This window comes from Melospiza georgiana, chromosome 3, assembly GCF_028018845.1.
Source record: "Melospiza georgiana isolate bMelGeo1 chromosome 3, bMelGeo1.pri, whole genome shotgun sequence".
In the NCBI taxonomy this organism is placed as follows: Eukaryota; Metazoa; Chordata; class Aves; order Passeriformes; family Passerellidae; genus Melospiza; species Melospiza georgiana.
In genome coordinates this window covers 80,147,304-80,169,095 of record NC_080432.1, presented here as the reverse complement: position 1 = coordinate 80,169,095, position 21,792 = coordinate 80,147,304, and positions in this window count along the sequence as shown.

Below are 21,792 nucleotides of genomic sequence, written 5' to 3'. Positions count from 1 at the left end.
TGGTTCTCATTGACTTTCTTATCATATACCTACCTGCTCAGCATGCTCAGTGGATGGCTCAGTTTTGCTGGCCATGCTGATATTTATTCTAAACCAAGTTACAGTCTGTTTGCATTTAAGAGTGTCTTACTTTTGTTTTATATAAACTAGCAGTTGGGAAAATATTCCAGCAAAACATCAGCAGTTGCTATTAGCCATTGCTAACAAAGAAAATTGTTCTGGTCACTCCATCTGGATATGTATCTGTATGCATTTACAGTCCAACAAGGAATATTCTTACTTTTATTTGAGTGTGGTTTTTCAAATTCTAGGTCCGTGTTGCTTTGTATGATGATGTGCTATGGTCTTGGTTTAGCAGAACTAAGTTTTATGTTGTCTTTATATTTTCAAACTCTGCTCACGAATTCAGTGCCTGGAAAGGATAGATTTAAAATTACATATCAGTAAATTGCTTAATGGTTTTAGAAAACTGCATTCACTGTGTTCCAAATGCCATATGGATTTGATATATATTGAAGGCATTTTTTTTTGTTCTAACTAAAAATGAAAAATAGTAAACCTCAATAGTTGATACGTTGGGAATATTGGCTGTTGCAGCAATAGCTATACAGCCTTATTCAGAGGAATGTCAACTTTGTAACAGATTCTTCTGGTTCTCCTTTTACAAGAATCACACCCACATTCCTCATGAATGCATTATTTATGATCTCACACTGTCTAATACGTTTCCCCAATAGTTATGCAACCGACAAACACTCATACCATGAACAAATCTTCACCAATATTTTTAAATATCCAGGCACCTCCCTTCTTGCAAGACAAATTAATTGCGTCACCAGGAGCTGTTCAGAATTTTATCAAGAGGTGTGACATGCAGCTTTCAGTCATCTTATGAATGCAGTGTTTTGCATTGTGTTCCTCTGTATCTTTGTCAATTGATTAACATACCCGGAATACCTGCTATTACAAGGTCATGTCTTTATGTAAACATGGTCCAAAGCATGTGAATTTAAAGAGATTTTTATATATTATACGTCTATATAGTTGACAATACTGTTTTAGTAGTATTTTTCCTTCCTCCTACTTAATTTCTCACAGAAGTGAATTGCATGCTCAAACCTATTTTTCCACTGAGAACTTCTATCTAGCCTAGATTGAACATTTTTCCAAATATTTCCAGTATAGCATTACCTCTCAACTTCCAAGCAAAGGGCTGGCCTAGCTACCTCGGTAAAACATGCCCAAAGACTGTATGCTAGTTACTATTTTTTAATAAAAAAAATTGTGTCAGCAAGTAGAAGGTGGACTTTGACAATCAATCAAAGGTGGCTTTGGAATGGTTGTCCCACCTTTTCTGGGAGTCATTTGAAAGGAAGCCTTTTGTGCCCATAGGGTGGAGCAACCAAATTTTCCTAACTGTTTTGAGAGGTTTTGGGAACCTCTCTTTTTAATTTTATGTCATATATTTAGCCTTATTTTTAACCTTTTCTCTCTATGACACCAGAACAAGGATTCCAGCCTTGCCATTTCCAAGTTTCCAGCCTCACATACACTCACTGATTGCTGATTGCTTTCTCTTTTAGCATCTATTTTCCACAGGGATCTCATATTTTTCTCTGCTACCATCCCTTTCTCATATTTTAGAACAGGATGTCAGGGTTGAAACTGAACAGAGCTACATGAGTTTTTCAATTCAAGGAAAAAAAAGACACATTTTTCTATTCTGAAATGAAAGATTGATGATTAAAGTTGTACAGAGATACCAAAAGGTAAACTTAATTGGATTTAGCTTTGGGTGAGAATCAACTTTCTTTTCATGATTCACAGGTTATATTATGAAAGAATGAAAGAGTGAATGAATGCCAAAAGTTCATAACGGAGGGTCTATTGCTCTTTGTCCATTGAAAATACCCAAGCAAGACATTTTCAGAGTGTTTTGTTAGTTTTTGTTTTGCCTCTTTCTTCCACAAGGATGTGTGCTACAGCATGAGCTTGAATGCATTGATCTGTCCCTTTTGCACTTAAAAGTATAAACACAAAGTTTTGCATCTACAAAACTTCTTTTTTTCCCCCAGCTCTCTTTGGCTTTTAACAGTAAAGTCAAAGGTATGGGTACAGATTAAATATATTCCTTATCTAGACCATTGACAGCACAGACTGAGAAGGGAGGACAGTAATCAGACTCTAAATAATAAACTGTCCCTCAGATAATAGATCTGTCCCTCAATGTAACTTCTCCAGACAAGTGGACGCTGTCACTGTGGCCCATGTACACTGCTTGCAGCCTGTGAAAAGTTGTGAAGCATTTCGCATGAAGCTGGTGCTGCGAAAGCTTCTCTATTCATTAGGGAACCACCTTCCTGTGTCTAGTCATACTTACATAAATCTCTTCCTTTTACTTTATTTTTGTTTGTTTTTGTTTTTGAAAGCTTTATAATAACACTTGAAGGTAGTTCTTTAGCTGGTGTAAATCAACAAAGACAGGAGTATTTGTGTCACCTGAGGAAGCCCTGATTCCCTCTTTTTTTACTGGAGGAGGGAGAAGAGGTGAGGAGAAGAAAAAGAGAACAGAGACCTGGAACCTATAAAAGCTTTCCCATCTTCCTCCTTCTGATTTGTAGGAGTCTCTGGAGGGATCCCATACCACCCAAGGACTCTACAATGTGAGCTTATAATGGTATTTTAGAGTAAATGAGACACTGACCTCTGAAGTACAGCTGTCTAGCTAACCTGAAGTCAGCTGATGGTGGTGTAAGTATCGTTTAGATACATACAGAACATTTGGATGTTCCTTGCCAGCTACTAAAGGTATGTAGATACAAAAACCAGCAGCCACTTCACAGTGTGCTTATTAAATATAATTTAAATACAGATTTAGTTCCATGCACTTATACATATTTTTGGCAATACATTTCTCCATCCATCCCTTTGAGTCAGTAAATGTTCCTGAAGATGTGACTTGTGTGACTTGTGCTTTTCCATTGTTCACAAGACAAGGTACAAAGGAGGAAGTCCTGACCTTGTTGAAGTTGGTGATAAAGGCTGTTATCTCCACTGGGGTCAGAATTTCACCTGGGTGTTTATTTCGATTTCTAAAGGTCGCCTTTGACACCAGTGAATTGACGCAGTATGTTTTGAGGCTATCAAAACAGTGACTTGGAGAAAGAGCTACTTAACTTCTGGATAATGACCTTCCCAACTAAAGCCCTGCATGTAACAATTTCTTTTGTGGAAGATTTAGCTGTAGATATTTCCTGTCAAGCAGTGTTCTTATAATGAAAATTTAAAAAAAAAAAAAAGAGAAAATATTGCAAAAGAACTGAATCCTGCAGCTTTAGAAAAGTGCATTCTCTAATTTTTAAAGCATGCTCATTTTCACAGGCTAGTAAATGATTTTTTTTTTCCCTTAAAAAAAAAAAAAGTCTTACTGTTGTAAGACTAAGGGTAATCCCCAGTGGGCTTGACATTTTTCCAGAAGAAATTAAGAGCAGAATTCATCAAACATTAATGTTAAGAAGTCAGAAATTCTGGAATGTTTGTCCAAAGTCCCAAGACCCTGAGCAAACACTGTCATCCTGCTGGGCTCCAGCCGAAAACCAGAGCCAAAATAAACAGAGGCAGAAACTCCATCTGACTGATCCTGTGGAAACAGCTGTAACCACTTAGGTGGAAAACCACCTCAAATTCTTCTCCCAGAAAACACTGATGACATGGGAGATGGCAAGCAGGAAAGCCCTGTCAGGGTCTCTCTTCAACTGTGGTCAGGAAAATATTTTCTTTCTCCACAACTGTAAATAGAAGGGTTCAACCCTGGTCACAATAAAATGCAACCACATAAAAGTTAAATGCTTTCTTTTTCTTGTCCTTTTCTCTTGTGTAGTTTTTAGTGTTTGATCTAAAGATTCCTTCTGAAAATGTCCTATCTGTGAAAAAAAAACCAAAAACCCCTCTTCTTTCATATTGAACCTCATGCTTCTATCCAAAAGTGAAATGTGATGTGTCTCTAGTGTTTGTGTTGAGATTGTGATTTACAAAGTTGTCTGAAACACACTCACTTGATTTGTTGAAATGAAGCCAGCATTCAGACTAAACACCTTCTGTTCAGCCTTTTTCTCATTATTCTCTTTAGAGGGCTTTTGTGAGTGCTATTTGGCAGAAAAAATAGGAGGCATGTTGGAATAAATAGCAAACATAAACAAATCTTAAGGAGAAAGAACTCTGGTTTGAGTTGTCCAAGCTGCACATGTCTTCCCTAAGGAATTTGACAGGTAGAGGAAAGAGAAAGAGAGGATGAATGGCGGTGGTGGGGTGGGCTAACAACAAAAGAACACTGGATAAATGCCTCTATGCTATATGTGAAATAATGTCCAAGCATACTGGATCTTTAAGGTGGAATAGAGAGAATTGCAGGAACAGAGTCTGCTTTCAAATTTTCTTCACGGCCAAAGGCAATAATTCCGGATTCCCAATTTTTATAGGAAGGCAGTGCTCATTATCCTGAGATTTTCACTCTGGTCCAGGAATACTGTTTGGTTTTAGCCCATCAGCCGGCTTAGCAAAAACACATAGATGGTAACACTTTTAGACGTTGCTAACACGGAAAAATCATTAGCATTTCTTGTCCTCTGTGTCTTCTCACATTTGTCAAGGCTGTGCCTTACCTGCTTAACTGCAATTCATTTCAGCTGTTTTTCCTGGGTGTCAGTAAAGAGCATTTTATTTTCATTCTTTGTGAAACCAGTGTACAACAGTGGCACTGGTTTTCCTGGCAAGCTGTAGCTTCAGGGAAGAGTTTTGTGTTAAAAATAATTGGCCTCTTACGAGCTTCTGCAAAATTAAATAAGAGCTATAACAGGCCTAAAAATTGTAACATTTCCTTATTTTTGACAAATTTGACTACACAGCTTTTCCCATCATTATGGCATAGCAGACTGTGAACTAGTTTCCTTTCCCCCAAGTGTTCCCCCTGCCTCCTCATTATTCTTTATGTGTACAGATTCTGCTCCTTCTTGCAGTGAATCCCTACACAAAATAGCCAGGGACTGTTTGCATAACAACTTGAAGTAGTTTTGTATATATCTTTCAATACAGATACCCTTCAGGGTATTTCCCAAGTAATAGAGCTCCTTCAGGGATGTAGGTGCTTGAGATATATAGAATGGAACATATTGCTCAAAATCCTCTTTAAGTCTGTGGTAGGAGCAACTTATATTTTACTCCTAATAGAAGGCATAAAGCAGAGAAGTATTCCATAGAAAAAAGACTGACACAGGCATTCATTACTTTACCAGCAACATGCTGCAAGACTTTTACATGGGTACACCATTACTAAGTGGATTGAGCTTTCTGTGTTTCCAAATGTCACAGTTAGCACATGCAGGAGGTATGAGCTGAGGAAATGCACAGTGGTCAGCAGAAAAGCAGCTCCTAATTTCCTAGGTCTGAAATCACTCCACTTGGGATGGAGGGAGTGGGAAGAAGAGCAAAGGCAGTGCGCAATGGAGACAGAAGGGTGGTGGTTTGGAAGAGTAGTCCACAGAAACCCTAAGGCTGACTGACTAATGCTACCTTGACTGCTGGTGCCAAGATGATGTAAGCTGAAACGACAGAAAGAAGATTCCATTATTATTATATGTATCCTTTTTCCACAGCTGCAGCTGGATGAGAGCCCAGGAGCCCAGAGAGGCTCCTGTCCCCCGAATAACAACATAACAAGAACATCTGCTGTAGCTATGAAGGTCAGGAAAGTAAGGTCTGTGGTGGGATATACCACAGATGACACCTCTCTTTGGGCAGACAGGTCCCTGGACTCAGATCCAATAAAGGCATGTGATCTTTCTGTGAGCCTCGGAGGAGGGGAGCAGATGTGATCTCTGAGTTTTGTAACAACCAGGTTGTGTTCAGGCCGCCTCTGCAGGGAAGGGAAGAGCGTGATGGGGAATGACTGTCTGCCTCTAGCCCACTCTTTACTACTTTTTAAATACTCCCAAGAGTTATGGTAGCAGATCACAGGAGCTGAACACAGGATTGACACAGAAAGGTCCAGTAAACTCTTTACAAGTCAGACTTGGGCAAGGTTGAGCAGCCAAGCTAGCTGCAGAAAATTCAGCAAGCAAGAAGAGAAAACAATGGAATTCTGCTTTAGTGTTGGGTTTTGTCTCTTCAAGCAAGACTGCATTCAGGAAAGCAGGAGGAGAAAATCTAGCTGGAAGACAACTCTGTCTGATCACACTGTCATTTGCATTGCAGCTCACTGTGTGATGCCTCAGTTCTTCTTGCAGTCTGAAACCAGTTCTCCAAGGATCACGGTCCAGTCTAAGTCAATCTGTTCTCTAATAGCTTCTTTGGCATTCATCACAGCCCATGAACATGAAGAGCATCTGTCTAGAGATTAGTATGACTGGAGGAGCAGCTGTGCAGTTCTGCTGCCTATATGCTTAATGACCTCCTAAGAGGGTTTGGGGTTCAAAATGGTAAAGATTTTGGAGTATGGGCTTTAGAAAAGCCTTAAAAAGAACTACCAGCATTGGATAAACAGTGTGGATATCTGTTGGATATAATTTTCAGCAAAACACTTTCAATCCTTCTGTCTTTTGAAATAGATTAAACTGGCTAAATATAAAACCAGATTCCATTACACTGAATCTCACAAACCCTTTCTTGTTACACATATTGTTCATATAGGAACATAAAAATTTCCAGCAGAAAATGTTTGTGAGCCATGGTTAATTCCCATTGCCTGTGTTCAGAAAAGGCTAATCCCCTTTCATCCTTTGCACTTGTCTAATATTCTGAAATGCACTTCTGTTACTTACCATTGGTGATCAGACCATCAAAGTCTGCTAGGACCAGCACCACACACTGACTAATCTGGCTGCTTCAGGTGACAAGGTGATTGCTTATCCAATAAGAAGGTTTTTCCTCTCACATTACATACCTGCAGCAATGGCTAAAAATGTTACCCTTAATTAATCCTGAGCCAGATGGTTGGTCTGTATGATATAACTGGAGCTCAAGCCAGCCTGTAGTAGACCATTGCCCGCATCATGAAAAACAAACAAATAAATCTATAAACACATGGTGATATCATCTTTGTTGGAAACCACAGCGAAGATGCCAAAGGCAAAATAGCTGGGAGTGCTGAAATATTCTCTCATCATTGCATAGAAGGATGTAGACAGATAGTGGAATTAACATAAGGATGGTTATGCTTTTCTCTGAACAGAAGATGGATGAAGAAATATAAGCATGTCAGCTCAATACTGTTCGTCAGCATGAAATTTCCTATTAGAAGAAAACAACAAATTAATCTTTAATTTTTGTAAAGGCAAGAACCTTTTGGTTCTGCCAAGCCATCTGCTCTAGTCCCCTGCTACAAGGGCTGAGCTGGTAACACACAGCCCTGAGGGTGAGATCCTAATCATTAAAAACACAAGATGTGCCAGGAGCCTCTTCAAAAATCTGACTCTTGGTATTCTGTGTATTAACCTCCCCAAACCGTCCAGAGATTTGCTGATTGGCTTCTGTGAGGTACTCACCTGGTATGAGTGGGCGTGATGCCATGGTAGCAGGTGGACCAGGGCATAAATTTACCAGTGGACATGTGGGGTTGTGAAAACTGAGGAAGACTGTCTTTCCATGCAGGACTGTTGATTTATTCTTTGTGAAAAATCCCCACATAGAGTAGAATGCAAGGTACATCAGCCCTACTCCTTCCTGAAGCTAGAATGATTCATATGATTTACATAAAGATTTAAAATGCAAAGATTTTTTAAAATTATTTTTCTCTGTATCAATGTGATTCTTAGTCTTTAATGCACATGAATGAATTTTGGTTTTATTTTTTTTTTTTTTAAATCTGAGGAAATAATTATTTTTTACCTCATTATTGCCTTATTATTTATTTTTTCCTAGAATTAAAATAAAGTTTTAAGCTAAAAGGACAAATGTCAGGTAAAAGCAAATTGTTCAAATCATATTATCTTGAAAAGGATAACATAAATAAAACTCCGTTTTTCATGGAGTCTCTTTGGGACAGAAGGCAGCATTAGATAGCAAAGTGCTGAGATCTGTTGCAAGAGGGAAAATGGAGAGGGAGTTCTAGTGTCCTTGTACAAAGTTCTTAAATTCAAAAGGGGAAAGCAGATCTCAAAGGAAGAGCTAGTACACCAGCTCCAGCTAGTACATAACCTTCTGAGGGCTGAGCTTACCAGTTGGGAATGGTAGGCACCCACATGCATTTTGAAATATAGGCAACACATAATAGATCAGGCCTAGCCTCATTTTGAAGAAAGAAATAGGATTATCACCTGCTGTTCTCTAGTGACCTTCCAGTTATGTTGTTTACTCCAGGGAAGGAACCTGCCTTTGAGCTATACCTTGATGTGTGTGTGTCTGCATATATCTGGAGGAGGGGTGATGGTGTGTCCTGCACATGCTGTAAAGTTTATGAACCTTTGGATGCTAGAAACATAAAGGAAGGGCTATGTTCCAACCTCCCTGGTGAAGTGAGACTCATGAATCATCATGGACACAAGCCACGGATCAGCCCATGACCTATGGAGGGTGTGGGCCCCCAAGTATGCTCTCTACTGAAGACACATACTATCCTACAGAAGAGGGAAAGGAGTCAGAAGCAGCTTTCCCCTCTGCTAGCCAAATCCTCTGACTTTTAAAACAGATTTGGTTTCCTTCTTTCCTCATTTTCCTTCCACGTGCACAATTTCTGCTGTTGCTTGTTTCAGGATAACTGGGGAGAGCGAGCGGCCTGGAAGGATTGCCCAGGGCCCAGTGTTCTGTTGCCTTTCCTGCTCCATTGACTAGCACTCCTGTGAGTAAACAGACTTCAGTGTGATTCCATACCTCCTGGCCCAGTACTCCCACTTACACTTGGTTTTGTGAAAGGTTTCCCTCTCTAGTAAGTAGAAAATTGTTTCTGTGTGCTCCTTGAGCATGAATGAGCACCTAAAGATAATGGCTCTGGAGGCTTTCTGGTGAGGAGAGGCAGTGTTTAAGGAGCACCTAGGGGGATAGGACATCTACAAAGGAACAGAACTTCATAAGATGGTACCTGCACTGGACTCTGGTCCTCTGCTCAAAATCTCAGCAGAGAAAACACAAAACAGCTTTTTTTTTGCAGGGCTGGGTAGATAACTCTTGTCATTCCTCTCCATAGGGGAGCTACCTGTACCTCATCTGCCTGTACTTTGAGATGACCTTGAACAAAGGTGCTTGGGTCTCCCCTGGGCTGTAAAGTTGTGATGTGGTTGCATGTTTGCGTGTAGGTTGTTTGAACATGTGGTATTTCATGCTGGAACTCTCAGTCTGCTCCATGTATCCCAGCCTTTACAGAATGCCATCACTTGCCAAGCCAGAGGCACTTGTGGCACCGCTCTGGGTGTCTTAAATTAACACACAGGGCAGCAGTGGCTCAGTCATGTCACAGAAATTGATGCGTGTCCTAATAATGGCTGGTGCAAAACCACGAGACTCTGGGCAGAAGCATGGTATTAAGACATTGCTAGTTCTTCAGGTGATTAGATTCTTGTAGTAGCAGAAACTTTTCACTGGAATTTGACACAACTAGGTTTTGCAGAAGATCAAGGTGAGCAGAAGAACACTGTTTTTGCTGAATTTGGCTTTTCCTTTCAAACAAATTTTAGAGGATGCTGGGAAGATGATTTTTTTTTTCCCTCGCTTGATGATGTTCCTAAAGAGAACCACTTCTAGCTATCCATCATCCATTTTCTCCAGTTATTAGGTACCTGGAAAAGAATGACAAAGATCCACAAGCTTTGATACCGGTACAAGAAGACTGCCAGCTTTGTTTGAATCCAAAGGAGATCTGATAGTATTTTCAAATGGCAGAAAAACAATGTCTGTTAAAACTGCTTATTGAAGTGGTTAAGGAGTATTTTTCAGGGGAGAACATTTCCATATACCTAAAGAACATTAAACAACCCCACTAAAAATAGCAATTGTCTGCAACATCCTTAACATGTGCCTAAGTGGAAGAGGAAACATATGAGATCTTGCAGCAATAAACCACTGAGTTATGGTTTTTTCCTTTTTTTTTTTTTTTCCCATTAAACATCAGTTGCATTTTAACAGGTCTTTTGAATTTTTACCATCTTTTGTCTAAATCCACCTGCATCATAGGAGCATTCATTCTTCACACTTACAGGAATGTTTTTTTTATATGAATTACAACAGATGTGCACATATTTGTGTCCTAAAATGTATGTAGCTATGGCAGAGTTGAAACCAGCTGCAAAACAGAATTTTAAAGAATAGTGATGTGGGCAAAACCCCATTTCTTGCAAATTGTGAATATTCATTGGCACTGAATGTCTAAATTCTACTGAACTTATATTTTCTCACATTGTATCCAGAGATATGACTGGAAAGTCATGTATGTTAAACGAATGTCCAAAAATAATTTTTGTTCCAAGACTATAAACCCTCTAAAAATAATGTTTTAGAATGGAAAGCATGACAGCCCTCATCTATAGCATTGCAAATGTGGTGCTGTAATGTCCTTATCATATTTTCAAAAGGTATGTCACATAAATATGTCAGAATACTTGTCATGTTGTGAACACTTGCAAGTAGCAATTGGAGCAAATTTGCATAAACATATTAGAAGCAAAAAAGCATATGCCTAGGGATCAAAATAGCACAGAAAGGAAAGCAGCCAGTGGTAAGAATATAATTGCACATGCATCCAGGTTGCCTCTCCTTCATTTTCAGAAACTCTCTCTGAGTGAGCCTGGTTAATTGGGCTCAAACTGTTGGTTGCTCTCAATGATTATTTTTATAAGCAAAAGGTAAAACAACTTCTTTATTTCCTCCCTCTACTTGCAAATATATGCAAAGAACCTGTTTGTGAGTATTCTTGTGTAAACTGCAGGTTTTGTATAGTACATTGAAATTATGCTATAAAGGTCTTCCATAAATGCCACTGTAGGACCAGTTGCAAAGACCCACGTGAATACTGCAGGGACCTTCAGGTAATCATCTGAAGTGCTGCTTGCAGTTCTGGGGCACCTAGGATAAGGAAGATATGGACCTTTTGGAGGAAGAACTTGGGCATGAGGACTTTGACTCAGCAAAGCTCAAATCTCTGACAATTTGCAACGAGAGACTCCAGAGTTGTTTCTATAGATGACCTGAGCAGCACCACTCCAGGCAGTTTGTCTGGCAGAGCTTCGTGCCACTGAGCACAGATTGCCAAGAGAAAAGCGCTGCTGCAGTCCTGTGGTCATTTGGGAATGCATGTGCCCCTATCGCACACTCAATTAAAAATCTCCAATTACCGAGCTCCTTGATAAAAGTCTTAAAACTAAAGGGCTATGATGGTCCTGTTTGAGGAAATACAGAAATTAAAGGACATGAAAGACAGTGACATAGGGTAGGGTTGCAGAGGAATGGAAGAATATGAAGGAAAATTGCAGCCAAAATCCCAAATAGTTTTGCATAATCACAACTGTTGTAGAACCTTATGTCTTTTCTGGCAGTAATTAGAACCTTTTGGAAGAGGAAAATCTCTTCCCATGTTTTTTTTTTTTTTTTTTTTTCTGTACTGTCCAAGCTAACATGTAGCAGTTGAAAGCTATTTTAAAAGCTATTTCTTATTATTTTTCAGGATATATAAAGAAAGAAATATATGGAGAAAAGAGTTTATGTTGTAAAATCCAATGAGTAGATTAAGAGATTTTCAATTTGGAGAGAGACCACTTGGGCTTTAAAATGCCTTGTTAGCATCTTCCAGGTTCATTTCCCCTGCTGCTGACCCTGAGGGAAAAGAGATTTCAAAGACTGCCAAGTGACATAATTTGTGATACTCAGTCACTGATATTTAAACACATTTTAAGAGATCCAATTGCACGGAATAAAAGGATGCTGTTACACAGAGCTGCCTACTTTTAAGAGAGCAGAGTTCTCTACCAGTTAGCCTCATGTTCAGTATTATTCTGGCTTGTTAAAGGCAGGTCTTTCCTCTTCTCTCGTCCTTTCCCCTTCAACCTCCAGCTTGGATGCAGAATGTCACATACAGTGTGTATATGTGTGCTTATATCATATAAATTTTCTTAGCATACTCACAATCTGTAGGGCAGAGCTTCCACAAAAAGAAAATACTCTGGGGCTGGTGATGTGACACATGAAACTGCAATCTCTGTAGGAACACAGGAAGGAAATGAAAATTCAGAAGAAACTTTCAGATTTTAATTCATGTTAAAGTCAGAGGTTTCCAAACCCAACTGTTTTACTGCAGATCAGATGATACCACTAGCCTACTCCCTTTTATTAATTTAATCTGCCTTTGGCTGTGCTGAATGGAAAAGCCTCCAAGTAGCCAGTGGTTAGGAGTTAACCTGACTGCCGAGGAGAGCTCACATACTTCAGCAGTTTTATTAGAATATTCCATTTAAAAATGGAAAAGTTTTACAGGGCAATATAAACTCACGTCTCTTTTGCTTAAGACCCACATTTACCTTCATCTACACAGGTGCAGCCTACCTCACCTGAACTACTTTCACACAAATTAAGACAGTATCATAAAAAAAAGAAAAAGAAACAAAAAAAAATTTAAATGTCTGGTCAGAAGAGAAAGAATGCTCGATCCTATCTGGTTAACGTTGTCCTGCATCCTTTCTAACTCTGCATGTTCTATGTGCAGCACTAGGGAACTCACAAGGCCAAGAGGGAAAATATGAAGATTATTTCCTTGCTTCTTTTATGCCTTGATTTAGATAAACCTCTTTTATGAAACTCCATGCATACATTTATGCATACACACAAATACATACACACACATACAAGAAATCTATCTGGTGATATTGTGAGATTGATAATTCTTTTCTAAATCACTTTCCCTTGGAATTGGATATCAGGTTTGAAATTGAGACTGCTTTAATAAAGCATAAAAGATGGAAAGAGGATTATGCTACAAACTGCTGCATGCCACTCAAGACACTTAAACAAAGGTATATATTTTTGAACAGCGATGCTTTTACCTCAAAATCTCATACTTCTCTGTCCAATTACGATGACCAGTTCATTATTTTCAAAAGAAAATCACTGCTTTAATTACCTCTAGTTAGAAGAATAATTCTAAAGAACTAAAAAAGCAAATTAAAATTAAATTTTAGTGGTAGAGGAAAATTTTCATATTTTGATAACCTGTCTTTATCTTAGCCCATGATTTTTCTTCTTTTAACTGTTCTGATTCTCTCCCCCACTCCACCAGGAGTGAGTAAGTGAGTAAGCAAGCATCTGTATGGAGCTTAGTTCCCATCTAGGATTAAACCATGGCACATAGCAGCACATCTGGGTTTGTTTAGTTGTCCCAACATACCAAATACTGTAAAGGTATATGGTAAAAGCACACTATGTAAAAAGCTTGCAGTCCAAAAGGCAGAGATCAGGTATTTACTCTGATTTGTAATCCTTTTTTTCTGGCCAGAACCTCACAGCTGGGTGTAAATGTTGCATATTGGCTTACAGATTGGACAGGCCTTCTCCAAATAGGGCACATGAGTACAGCACTCAGAATGACACAAAATCAAACCTGGCAGCCAGCTTAGGCGTTATCCTTTTCAATTGTTAATGGGCATCATTCACCTGTTGTGCACTGTGAAGCAGCTATATAATTTATGTGTCTCATCACCTCAGTACCTTAGTATCTATGAGTGATGTCATAAAAGGCTTTATAACATAGGTAAATAACCTTGATTTTACGCTTTGTAATGTTGGGTAGGCATTAGGAAGCCCTTTACCCTGCATTTTTACAGTGTGTAACAGTTGAGATTCCTTTTAATTTAGTAGCTTTTTCCTCAGTGAAAGATGGTCTGCTCGCACTCTCCTTGTGAGAAGGCTTGTAAGGACATGGGGCAGCTGGCTGTAGTCCATGTTGCTCCCAGAATTTCTGGGGACTTGTCTCAGAGAGCCAAACAGACTGCCAAGGGGAGACCCAAGATGCTGACCGCACCTGTGGGACAGAAACAGCACCCACACCAAAGGAGAACATATGTAAGGCATGGAATGAAGACAAATATCACATTTACCTACTGGAAACAGAACCCAAAAACTGCAAGGAGATCAGCAGCTCAGTCCCTGGGAAGACTGTGAAGCAAATTCTCCCTGAAGTCATTTCCAGGCACACAAAGGTGGCGACTGGGAACGAGTAGCACGGATTTACCCAGGGCACGTCATGCCCAACCCAGCTGGTGACACAAGGGGCTGTACAGATAAGGGGAAAGCAGTGACAAAAAGGAAAAATAATCACTGTGAGGGTATCTGAACTAGAACACATTTCCCAGAATTGGTGGACTCTCTCGTCTCTGGAGACAAAACTGAAGTGGTCACAACCATGGGCAACTTGCTCTACTTGTCCCTGCCTTGAGTGTGGGGTTGATCTAGAGATATCCAGAGGGTTACATCTTTCTTTAATCCTATGGCAAAGGGAAGTCCACAATCCCACAGAACTTCAAGTGCATTTGGAAAACAATTGGGACTCCATGTTTTAAATGCTACCAGGGTACCAGGATACAGGGTCCCAAGATGCATAGCAAACTCCTGTCTGATGGTTTAAATGTACTCAATGTTTTTCAAAGGTCCCATTGATGATGAGTGAAAAAAAAATTCAAATATGATTTTTTTCCTACAACTGGTTTTCCTGACAAGCTGGCTAGATAAATTTGTAAAAAAAAAAAAAAATATATATATAAACCAGTTACATTTCTCTTGAGTGACAATAGTCTTGGAATGTAGTCACTGACCTGCTGATATGTGTCCTGAATATATGGTCAGAAAATTAAAACAGTTAGAATAAGATGTGTTGATCTTGGATCTCAGCCTGATTTTGCATATTTTTATTTAATCAAATCTAACTAAATGTTGGACAAATGTCAAAGCAATCTTCCACCCCTTTTCAGGCAGAACCAACTATGACATCCTACTCTGTGATTTATTTTTCATACTTCAAACTGTATAGACAATGAGATTTTTTAATTACTTGTTTTATCTTGCTGAAAAACTTCCATATCTCTTTTCTAACAGCTAGCCAGGCATATACAATTGCTTCAAGAACTGCAATATAAAAATATAAATATAAACCACAAGAACCTGCTAGTACTTCAAAACTCCTTGTATGAGAAAGACGAATTTTGAGAAAAGACAACCCAAATAATTATGTTTTTACTTTTTAATATTTTTAAACATTTTTTGTATATTTATGCAATTATAAACCCTTATCAAACAGCAAGGAAAATTTTCTTCAAGAAATAAAAATTTACCTAAAGCCATCATGTCACTGTTAACATTTTTAATGATGACTTCAACCCAAATTTGGCAAATACTTTCAGTTGGGAAAAATGTGGGGAATATTTTATTTTCCTTTTATTAAATTCTTTGCCCTATTCTCATTCCTGTGTCCATACAAGTCTGTTTATAACCATCTTTCAGGACTCCCAAACAGTAACTTAAATGTCACACTTAAGTCCCTTGGTGATATGGAACTTTTAGCCTGCTTTTTACTAGACTGTCCTCAAATACAGGTGTTTCACCTCCAGGTTTAGCTCTTATTCTCCAAGCAGGAGACCCATTCTAAGTCTTGTCCTCAGTCATAACTGCAGGGTTTCGTATGGAAAAGCAGTTGTTGCAGATGAGCTCACAGTTAAATGAACAAACTGCTGCTTTGGAAGCTAGGAGCTATGGACTTGAATTCCGTCAGGTACATGTGGAACAGGGGGCTTTAGTCACTTCCTACAGCATGATAGCTTGCAAATCCAGCCTTTCAATCCCTCTTCTTCCTTTACAATATTTTAATGTTTGATTCCACTAGATAACATTTATGCAATATGAATTTTTAGATTCCTAAAATTCTACCAGTAAGAAAACTCCGATGTCAGAAATGTTGAATTCCTGTGGGATCTGATGCAACTAAAATAACTTCTTTGCTAAACATAGCAACCCTTAAAAAGCCCTGGAAAACAGATGTGCCAAGAGTCTTGAATGGAAAACACTATATACTCACCACCATCCATTCTCTAGCTTAGGATGGAAAATAAATGACACCAGTCTTCAGAAGTTCCTATTTAAAGATTCATTGTGCTTCTGGCAAATGTCAACAATCAGGATGGGAGAGAGGAAAGTGTAGATGATCATAAAAGGAGAATCTGGTTGTCAGCTTGTATTTAAAATTTCCCTCTGGGGAAAAGTGAGGTGGGGGGGGAAGGGGAGGTAGAGAAGGTGAGATTTCACCTACTCTCTATGAAGTCATTATTTTAATTTGAGAAGACCTCAAGAAAAGGTTGTGCTTCTGAGATTTTTGAACTATAGCAAGTGTTTTGTTCCACAAAATCCTACAACTACAGATTAAATCAATGTGCACGGTTGGTAGCGACACTTTTTTTAACAGCAGTGAAATAAAATGACTGGTTCTATGACAAAAATATCCTTTTAATTGTCCAGTCTGGGCAATGACCCAAGGTAAAAACAAGCAGGCTAAATGGCCCATTGCCAGATCTCTCAAGAAACAATTATAATATTGTTCTTCTATTCCTTGTGTTGGCTGAGTTCCCATTTCTTAATCTGTCTGGAAGGACTGACATTATTATTTCTCTCTTTTTGTTTTTTAAAAAGTTTTTTTTAGAGTTTATCTTTTCATTTATCTTTCATCCTCTTTCTCACACGTTTCTGCTTTGCTACTGAATTTTTCCACTATTCTATTTCCCTGTGGTTGGTTTGTTTGTTTGTTTTGTTTTGGTGGTTATTTTTATTTTTGATTTTTTGCTTGTTTGGTTTTTTGTTTGTTTTTTGTTCCCTCCCCCACTACCCTGGCATAGCTTGCTAGCGCTAGCTGTGATATTAGCTTACTTCTATCTAGTTTCCATTGTATTCTCTGACTTACCCAAGATGGGATCATGTTATCAAATACTGAAAAATATGCCCATGGTACCTTTAGAGGATGTCTTTTAGAGAAGGGAAGTGCACAAAAGAGTCCCATTCTTCAGGGGAAAACGAAGGCATCAAGGGAGGGATTACCACAGATGGCATACACTGGTAAGGTGGCATGCAGGCAGTAAGCTGAAGAGAAGGATCCAAAAATGGAATGCATGCTTAGCACAGAAATCAGTGCTGGGGGGAGCACACAGATATTCACATTACACTGAAGAAGCCATCTGGACCACAGAGAATATCCATCATTGTGCTTCCCTGTGGCCTGTATGAGGCACTTGAATGGAAAAGTCGTGTTCTTGGCACTGATGAAAGCATGAGTGGAGAAACAAAATTTTCAGTCAATCTGATGTCAGAGGACCTTGCCACTGTCATTGCTAATGTATTTTGTTGTTTCCGCTCATAGTGGCATATGAAAACTGAGAAATCTGAGAGCCATTTAAAAAGTAGGTACAGTGATGCTCCATGTAATGTGAGCCAGGATGGTGTTATAGCAGTCTGGATATGTGGCGTCTCTGAAATTGCTTTAATAGTAAACTTAAAGCACCTCTGTCTTTCATGCAGAGTCCTGCTGCCTGTTCCTTGTGACTTGAAAGGAGAAAGAAATTGTCATTAAGAAATTAAGAGTGATAAATGGATAGAAGAAGATAATTCTGTTTTGAGAAGATAGTTCCAAAATAAAATTTGGTCTGTTTCTCTGTGACCCTATCTCATAATTTTCAGTTGGTATCTTCACTTCTTGTTTTTCCACAGGAAACCAACACATTGTCTCCATTAAGCTGTCTGATATTAAAAATGAACCCAGTAGTAGCTGTCAGTCCAGGGCACATACATTTCTAGTAGCAGTGAACCTAATTAAAGTGATGTATTAAAACAATCTCAAGGGACACCCATAAAACAGCACACATTAGAGGGCTGGGGGCTGGGGGCTGGGGGAGCTTTCAAACACTTTGGATGGCTTCAGAGCTGAGATTAGATTGCCAAGCACCAACTACTAAGGAAGAGCTTTTACTGGACTGCATCAGCCAGCAAAAAGCATGCAGCAGAGACACAGCCTGGGGTCATGCCCAAGCTGTCATGCAACCACACGCCAAGCTTGACTTCACAGAACCACAGCATCATAGAATTGTTTGGGTTGGAAGGAACTTTAAAGATCATTTGGCTCCAATCCCTCTGCAATGGCCAGTGGCATCCTCTATTAGACCAGGTCACTCAAAGCCCTATCCAGCTGACTTAGAAAAATCTAGGGATGGGGCAACCACAACTTCTCGGGCAGCCTGTTCCAACTTTTCACCATCCTCAGATAATAAAGGAAAACATTCAAGCAAGAAAGGAAAACATTCAAGCAAGAAAAAACAGAGTAGAAAATGTCTTCCTACTCACATTTTTAGTTATTGCTAAGCTCTGCATCACAACGCTCAAGTTCTTTTGAGATCTGGAACTTTTTTCTTGAAAAATCAAAGTATATAAGCATGTTTTTGCAGAAGAGTTCAGAAAATGTACGAAGGAATGGATCTCAAGCATTGCTCCTACATGGACTGGAGGAAGCCTGTTTGTTCCTGCTTATGATGGGTAACACTGAAGAAACACATTAGTAGGAACAGTGGGCGACTAAACATGCCAACAAAGCTAAGCTGAGGAAATTATATGGACCTTTTGCTCCCTTCTACAATCTCAGTGGCCCTTTTGAGGCCCAGGGAAAAAGCAAACACAGATCTACTCAGACACAGTGTCCTTCATCCCATGTGTACCAATCAAAAAGAGAACCGTACCACCCACAGCAACAGTAAAACATTCATTTTTATCTGCAGCTGTTTCTTGGCAGAAAGTGATCAGAACAACTGAACTTCAACAGTAACAGAGTTAGAGTTTATTATTATTATCATTTTTAATGTAAAGCAATTGTCCTTGCAGGGTGAAATTTAAAGATAAGAAGCTGGAACCATGCTTAGCTGTATTAACAGTGAGCTGAATTCCTCTCTCCCTTCCAAACACAAACCCATGCTGGGCCTGTGAAATGAAAGCTGTCTTTAATGAAACAAGGAAATGACATGACTGAATGAATGGAGCTGCCTAACAGACCCATGTCTGGTAACTGAAGAAACTCTTGCTGAGAGAAATGAACTGTGAATATTCATTACAAAAACACAGATTAAGAGATGAAGGACAACAATCTGACTCCAAAAGAAATGTTGTTTGATGTCTGTCCTCGATCGTCTTTTTACCCTCACCTGTATATTTCTCTTGAAGTATTGGAGTCATGTCATCTAAAGAGCTTTCTCAAAGATTGCTGGCATTTTCAGCAAGGGTCATCCTTAATTGGGGTTATTGTCTGGAAATAAAAGCTAATACATACTTCTGTGTGTTTTAGGAGACTTAGGAGACTACTTTTAATTATTGGGAGGATATATACTTATCAGCATCTCACACATGAATATACTATATTTTATTTTTTCACACAGGGATTTGCTCTTTTTTTTTTTCCATGCCTTCTTCCTTCAGGGCTGTCTGGAAATGTTAGTATCAGTATGCTGAGCTATACAATATCTCTGCATCCAGTACACTCTTTTCACAGAATAAGAAAGGCATAACCCTGGTGGTTATGTGAACAAGGACATGATTGGATCCCTGTACTGTAATCACCCATCCAATTTGGTAAATCCTAGCCTCCTTTATTTTTTTTTTTTAATTATTTATTTGGTCTAGTTTCTCTTCTTTAATAACTCATTTTGTGGTAGTCTATCTTTTTTAGGACAGATTTTTTTCACAGCTTTCCTAACTTTATAGATTTCATTAATTTCTAATGTCTCTCTCTTTAACATGTGCTCATCACTTTTCACTAAGTTTCTGTAAGAATATGAGTAAAAATGAGTGGATTAGTTCTGACCAAAGATTTATTTATTTTATTAACCCTCTGGTAGTCACTGATAGTGAATATTAAAGAAAGCAGGTATGGAAAAGTTCTTCCCTCTACATGGCTTCCTGGCTTGTAGCATTTAGCAATTTAAGGACTTCCTTTGCAGTAGATTGTGTACAGGCCATCGACTTTATAAGACTGCTCACAGCCTCTCTTCCATCTATTATTTTTCTAGTTTATATCTATTTTTAGTCTACACAACATCCTGATCCTGTGGCACTACTAGCACAATGTGTGCGAAGAAGTTCTTCCTTTTATTTTTATCGTAATTGTGCTACTTGCTAATTTAATTGGATGACTTCATACTTGGGCACTGTGAGAAATACCACAACCTCATTCACAATTTTATGAATCATGATTTTCTTGACCTGAACTATACTACCTGTTAGATATTCTCTGTCAGCTAAGAATTTTGCACTTTTTGCTTTTTACTTTGTGATTCTTCATGGCTGAAGTCTGTGCAGTACCTCCGGTCATTCTTGATTCAGTGTTGTTCCTTTTGTATCTAACTGTATAATTTTCAGGATTAGGAAACTAGAATTGCATGCAGCATTCAAGAAAAGCTGCAAAATATTTTCTGTCTTTTCTTGCTTGAATGTTTTCCTTTATTGCTTCTTTAATGTATCTGAACTTTGTGTATGGCAATTTTTAGCACAAACGTTTCCCTCAAACAGTGTTCCCTGGAAATCTTTTCTACCTCCTTTAATGGACACCATCATAAGTGTAAGTAAGTAGGATAATTTTGTCTACCATGTACATTGATTTCCACTCAGGAATACTGAATTCAAATTAATATTTTAAATAGCCATTTCTAAGTTTGACTACCCTGAAGGATTTTGTATCAAATGTGTTATAATGAAAATTAAAATAATATGCTAACCCCATTGGTACATCATTTATTTTGTATTAGAATTTTGTTTGACTTTTTGGGTAAACAATGTCTAGTAATTATGATCTGATAGCATTCTTTCTGTTCATTTTCCCAAAATCCTTTCTATAATTGGAAGGAGGGGTTGTGAGAGGGATACGGTGTTTGGATCAGATAACCTTCAGAGGTCCTTTCCAACCTCAACCATTCTGTGGTTCTGTGGTTCTATTACTTATTTTTGACATTTTTTCCCCTGCACGACAGGTAATGGTATGGAAACTCCCTATAACCCCTCCATCAGTAGTGCATATAAAGAGTCCACCTAATTTTTCTGTCTTATTTTCATTTAGTTCCTCTTTTCAACTGAATTGCCCATACCAGCTCTCAGCAAGCTACCTGCTCATGAGAATTTAAAAATGGTTTTATTAATAGATTTTATGCCTTTAGCAAGCTGACCAGAAAAATATTTTCTGGTTGACCTTATTATAGTTTACATTTAATCTCTTTTCCATTTTCTTCAGTTAATTATTACTTCTGATTTTGTGGCATGCCTTTTATTCTTTTGGTGGCTTCATAATGAGCATATTTACAGTGAGATTCTAATTTGATGACTTTTACATCTTTTTTCTTCTCATCTCTTTTCAAGTAAAAATGTCTCTCTTTATATCATAAAAACCTTCTTGAAGTAAAGATTCTTAAGACTAAATGTCATGCAGTAGATTTCAGACTTTTTTCTTCTTCTTCATTTATTATGACTGTTTCATTGACATATATGATGGTTAGTGTTAGAGAATAAATCTTCCAGAATAGGATTTATGGTTTTTCAGTTATTTTCCTTTATTTCTAAGAATTGTTGAGAATGTCACTTGGGCTTGTTAGTCTTCAGTACAGTGACTGTAAGTTTCTTCTTCAACTAACTCCAAAAATCAAAACATCACCTCCTTCCATGTGCCAAACTGACTCCTCAGACAGTGATAGCCTTATCTGATGAGGGATTTGCTTCTTTGACATATAAATAGAGTATATAGTAGGTAATGTGTACTTTTAC